Source organism: Pongo abelii, chromosome 15, assembly GCF_028885655.2.
Source record: "Pongo abelii isolate AG06213 chromosome 15, NHGRI_mPonAbe1-v2.0_pri, whole genome shotgun sequence".
Taxonomy (NCBI): domain Eukaryota; kingdom Metazoa; phylum Chordata; class Mammalia; order Primates; family Hominidae; genus Pongo; species Pongo abelii.
This window is the reverse complement of record NC_072000.2, coordinates 57,962,909-57,969,582: the sequence shown is the minus strand read 5'-3', so window position 1 is coordinate 57,969,582 and position 6,674 is coordinate 57,962,909.

Sequence of the window (6,674 nt, the reverse complement as noted above, 5' to 3'; positions counted from 1 at the left end):
AAAACAGGAGCAAAAGCATAAAGGTAGAATAAATAGAGTAAGCTTGAGGAATAACCAACAATCCAATTGGCTTGAGGGTAAGGCATCTACTGGGGAGGTCATATATGTTGCTGAGAAATAGGGGAAGGAGGAACAGAGGAGGGAGAACCTATGGAGTTTAAACTTGAAATTTCCAGCCATGATCCAAGCAGTGTTCTGAGAAAACTGATCTGGCCTTGGTGTGCAGTGAAAGCTTTGGCACCAAAATACTAGTGAGGAAGATTGCAGTAAACTTTGGGAACGATAATGAGAGCCAGAACTTGGGTTGTTGCAATGGGAATGCAAGAAAAAATGGACTTGAGGGTAAGATTACAAAAGTAGCACTGCTGAAAGTTTGATGACTGATTCCAGGACAGCGACAGAAAGAGACCAGACCAAGATGACTATTAGGTCCAAACACTAAAAGAAACACAATGCCTTGGCAAACAATGTCAGAATAGCCACCATTAGAATCTAAGGGAGAATTAACGATTGCATCAAGTGTCCATTCTGCAAAAGCTGCAAGAGTTCATTCATCAGGCAAATACATTCACCCAGATTCCCTGCTTTCTGTCCAGTGTCCATTCTGCTGGCACCTACCTATGAGTAAGTAGTTGAGGTGATTTGTAAGCTAAGCTGAATTTTAGACTGGTGATTTTTTAAATGTAGTGTTTTGTTTTTTTGCATTTTTTAAAATTCTTTTCTTTTCCCAGGCAGTTCTTATGGTTCAATCCACTTCACAGGTATGCCTCAGGCTTCCAAATGACTATTTCACATTTGCTATGTAAACTAGTGACTCAGTATGTTGCTTTAGAACCAGATACGTGTGGTTTTGCTTCACTTGAGGAATTCAGTAAAGAACATACTTCATGTCAGCAGAAACCCTCGTAAATCTACACAGAGAAGGACATGAGTAAAACTTCCTTTTATAATCACATGGCTGCATGGAATTTGTTTCCTTTTCTTTATGGAGAAGCGCTGGAGTTTTCTCTAAGACCTCAGAAAAAAGCTTGTTTGTGCTTGTGAACTGATTTTGAGAAGGGACACCATTGTCATATTTATCTTGAATTTGCTCTTCAAGATTAGAAATTAATTGAAAAAGAAAGTAAAATTCTAGGAGTTGTTATTGCATTTTGTATATAAGATGTATGCATTTTCCCTCTAGACATGTACTCCGGGGAAGCTGGCCAGGGAAAACAAATAAGACGACATGGCCTTACACAGTTTCTCCTGCACAATGGCTGAGCTTCTGTATCTGGCCCTAGGTATGTAAGCTATGTGTCCTGAGATAGGAAGCCTTCCAGAGCACAAAAATATGGACAGAAGAGTTAGGGAAGATATATAGATAGATATGTATGTATGTATGTATCTAGATACATATCTATATATATGTGTGTGTGTGTGTGTGTGTGTGTGTGTGTATATATATATATATATATATAATGGTGAAAGAACATTTATACCATTACAATTACATCTTGGATAGAGACTAAGGTTTGAAAAAATTTCTACAAATAGCATCTCCTGGCTGTGTAGGTTTGGGCTCAGAGAAATTGGGGTTGGTGAGATTAAGTGAAAGGAGATAAATATTAAGGGAAAGTTTTCAGATGGAAGGGTTTCTGTTGAAGCCACCTGCCCAGTTTGCCATAATAGACTCAGTGGCCTGGCAGAAACTTCATTTGAATACTTTGGTTGGATTGATGACCTTTTGTGGCTTTTGTGGTATGGAAAAAACACATAATTTATATTTTTCTGAGTGGAGTGCTATAGGTTTCTCTACAGAGTCCTTGGCATCCTATTGTCTCATGGTCATTATAAGTTAACCTGGGGAGATTGTTGGACATACATGATATTTGAAACAAATTTAGAACTTTTAATGTTCACCTTATGTATGCTACATTACAAAATTTTCCTAAGGAGATGATATATTATTGGTCTATATTTATACTTCAAATACAAAGCATTTAATATTGTCACAGGGGTATGTATGTAGTTAGTATTTTCATAGTCTTTAAAAACATGTTCTTGTTTTATTTCTGGCCTGAATAACACTATTCCTTGTGTGTGCATGTGTGTATGCTTGTGCACACCCTTACCTCTGAAATTTGTTGTATTTTGGGTGACTTTAGAAGACTTTTGAGACCACCTGTCATACCTAGTGATCAATGCATGGGGACTGCATATCCCAGAGTACACAGGTCTTGGAACTGAGGTTGCCACCTTTGGGTTAAGAGTAGCCTGGTGTTCCATTCCCCATGGCCGAGTATTTTAATATGTTTTATGGTGAGTACAAGTAGAAAACATTGCCTATTTAATTTATAGCTGACACTTTCTTGGAAGGGAAAGCTACAAGTGAACATGTGAGATCAGAATTAGACTTCAGAGTCATTCTGATAGGAGCTGCAGAATTAGCAGAGCAAAACTTTGTTCTATGGCAAATGCATCCCCAGGTTGTCAGAGCATTCCCTCCGTTTCCTGCTTTAACTCAAACCTGGCTGCTCCCTAGGCCTCCTTCTGCTGGGGGCCTCCCCAGTGCAGGCTGCTTGCCCAGGTTTCTGTTCACTTCCCACTTGTCCTTACACACTCATGAAAAGCCCCGTTCCTCTGAGGTCATCTCTATCCATCGCTGTTTTCTACTGACCTCCGTCTTCTGATCACTCTTCTCTCACTTTCTACTGACGACTGATGGCTTTGGCATGCTCCTTTTTCATTCTTCAACAAATATTTGTTCTTCTCCTTTTTCCCTATCATGATTAGAAAGATGGGCTGGGCGTGGTGGCTCATGCCTGTAACCCCAGCTACTGGGGAGGCTGAAGTACAAGAATCACTGAAACCAGGGAGGCAGAGGTTGCAGTGAGCCAAGATTGTTCCACGGCACTCAAACCTGGGCAACAGAGTGAGACCCTGTCTCAAAAAAACAAAAAGAAAAGATATTCCTCCTTGTACATAAGGTCAATCCCTACTCCTGGGCTCTGGATCCTATCCCCTCTGGCTTCCTTTTAGCCCACTGATTTTATCTACTCAACACCTCTTAGATTCTTTTTTCCAGCTCCCCCTTCACTGCCTCCTTCTTAATTCAAGCCAACATAACCCTTCACAATCGCTCTGCTCCCCTAGTTTATCTTCCTGCACATGGTATTACCTTTTTCCAGACCATCTTTCCTCATGACATTAGAATGAGTTTTCCCAAATGTAAATCTCAGCATTTCTTTCCCTCCCATCCTGGGCCCTCCTTAGTTGTTCGAATAAGGTCCAGACTCCCCAGCACAGCATTCAGGGCTCTTCATCATCTGGCCTTTGCTTAGCTCTGGACAGAGGTAACAAATCACCTCTTAGCAATTTAAATAGTGATACGGATTAATAAAGTCTCTTCTGATAAAAAGTATTGTTTCAAAAGACAATTTCTAGCATATACACGGCCTAACTTCAAAGGATCAGGAGAGAACTTTGGAGCTGATGCCACTTTATAGGCTAAAACTGTTTCTGACATTTACAGAATCTCTAAAACCATACACCATAGGCATAGATGCCTATGGATGCACGTTTGGACAATTTCTTTTGTATGGAAGATGTGATTCATAGGAGAGATTGGTAATTTAGAAACCATGACTTCTAATTATGGGAAGTTTCCTGTGCAAGGCATGTGTTCAATCTTCGCCTGTTTCCTAAGTGGTAAGATGGTGACAAATCTATGATACCACCCCTGAGAGTGTTTGTGAAACATAGCTAATAAAAATATTAGGCTATGTTATAGGATATTAAGATGCCTTGCAAATAATATTTCCTGTTAATAATGTATGATGACTTATGAGTCCTTTGGAACTGTTTTTAATCCCTGAGGTTAGCCCTTATGTAATTTAAGAAAGAATAATCAGATACATGGTGATCATATTTCCTGCTTCTCAGTTTATGTAATTCAATATAAAATGCCAAAATAAAGGCATGAAATTGAAAAGAAAATCAGCTAATATTTAGTATTTATGAATATCATTTTGCCATCACAACTCTTTCCAAACCTCAAATAATTAATTTATACCATCTCAGAAGAAGGTGATGATTATCTGTTTTATAGGTGGGAAGAAACTGAAGTTAGTTTTTAAATGCCTTGCCCAGGGCCATAGAGGAGGGGGATGTTTTATGCCTGGCCTGGAACCTAGGCATTTCTGATGTCTAATTCAGCCGCATCACACACTCTTTGAATAGTATTTAATATCTCTGCTCCCCTAAGCAGTAGCCTTGATGGTTGATTGAATGGATTTTTGTCATTTGATCTTTAACGGCTAGAAAGTTGAAGCTAATGTGTTTTGTGATTCATGTGGACTTCACAGGTCTCCTTCAAAAAGCTCAGTTTATGGAAGCTTATTTTTTAGGGACAAGTTTTAGGGAGAACAAAAGGGGATAGGGGAAAATGTAAAAACATGACATATCAGAAATTCTTTTGCTTCTATGTTTGAGTGAGTGATAACTGATGGCCTGTGTGGCTCCCAGTGTGAGATTTAAGCATTTAATGCTAAATGTTGAGAGTGCGCTTGCCGTACCTAGTACACCAGGATGAATTGTAAGCTTCTAGGGAGCAGAGATGATGGTGTAATTCCTTTGTACCTGCAAATTGAGAATGACAGTTTAGACAGGTTGTTCACAATGCTCTTTGAAAAGGGAATGTCAGAGGTCTTAGATTGCTTGCATTCCTCGATTTACATAACAGATATATTCCTCTAAAGTTTATGTAAATGCAGTCATATTTTTAAAGCACCGGGAAATTTTGCCTTTTAAAAGATCCTCTTTTGAATCCATTTGAAAGTCAACTAAACTATTGTGATACAGACAGTTACTTCTCAATTCATCATTGTGCAAATTTAGCTTTTCAAATAGTGAATTTTTAAAAACAGAGACTTTCTGTGAACTCGTCACAAAATACAGCAATGCTAGTGATACACAGTAGAAGGTAGCAGGGCCTGGGAAGCAAATGATCTTAGAGACAGTTACCTCTGGGTTGCAATATAAATTCTGTGAATTAATACTCTGTGACCATGAGCGAGTTTTCTCTGGTTAGTAGTACAAAACATTGCAATACCTTTATACTGAGAATTTTAATTTGACTGAGTCATAAACAGACTCAAGGCAATTCTAAGGCAGTTAATATAGATTTTTCTCAGTCTTCTAATATTTGCATGGTATTTCATGGCATAGATTTACCATAGCTTATTTATTTATTCTTCTGTTAATGGACACATTGCTTTTTTTTCCTAATATTCTATTAAAAAAAGTTCTGCAAAGAATATTTTTATAATACATGTTTATGTATTCCTATTATATGTGTAGGTCAGATTTCTAAAAGTGACATTGCTAGGTATGTGTTCTTTTAATTTCATAGATCCTGAAATTATACTCCCAATTGGCTGTACTACTTTGTATTCCCATGAACAGTTTATTAGAGTGCTCACTTCCTGACACCATTGCTGAGTATTGCCAAACTTTCTTATTTATCTAATCTGTTGGATGGCAAAAGTATCTCTCTGTTGTTTTTATTTGTATTTATTTAATTGTGGATGAGCTTAGTAAAGAGATTTTACGTGAGTGTTAGATCAAATAATTTTGTTTCTGGCTGATTAGAGAAAAATAAAAATCAGGCATGCAACTTAATCCAACTCTGGGGCTAAGAACTTCCTTAATATTTTTGTTTGTTTGTTATAATGGTTACCATAACCTGCAGGAAGGTAGCTAGACCTACTTAATCCCAACATTTTGGGAAAAAAAAAAGCAAGTGCAAGAAATTTCTATGTTGTCTTCAACTTCATTAAGACTTCTGGTTATTAGACAAGCATTTCTTTTTTGTTCTGGGAACTGGAATTGATGGGAAAGCTTTCAAACAAAACCTAGGAAAAAATTTAATTTCAAGGAATGTGAGACTAAGATTTTAGAAGAATGATTATTATTTAATGGAAAATAATTTTATACCCCTGAGCGCTGACTTTCAGCTGGAGAATCATTAGTTGCCATGACATTTTGATTGTTATAGGTGGTAGTAGTTATGAGTTTAATCACTCTAATTCTTGGTTTGAACAGCCCACAGAAATTTGGCCTGTAGCCTTTTGAAGAAAATGACCCTTTAAATGTGTTATTGTTGAAAAAAAGAATAAGCTCTGTGTAAATATTAAGTCTGATAATAAGCCTGTCTTATGGGCTTTCACTGTAATTCATTCTCTCTCTCTCTCTCTCTCTCTCTCTCTCCTCCTTCCCCACACCCCTTCTTTCCTCTTTCCATTGGTCAAATTTGACTTCTTCCTTAGCATTGTAAGAAGCTTTTTTCAAACCTTACCTTATATTAATCAAAAAAGAGAGGAGAGAGTGAAAAAAGACCAGAACACAAAAGCAACCTCTTTTTAACTTACAAAGATACAAAAATTGATTGCAATTTTAAAAAAAACCTCAGGTTTCTTTTTGCTGTTAGCACCTTAGTGTACTTTCTCAATCATGTATCGCTATTTGGAAAACTGTGACAGTAGGATTAAACAGAAATATAAATAAGGATAAAATGTATGTCACTTGATAGAACCAAAACATTGTTGCAAGGAATCACAGGTAGTGTCTCCCTTTTAACTAAGGGGTTGAGTTACTCTAATTGGCATCTCAAATCCTGTGCTGAAGGAGGGGTC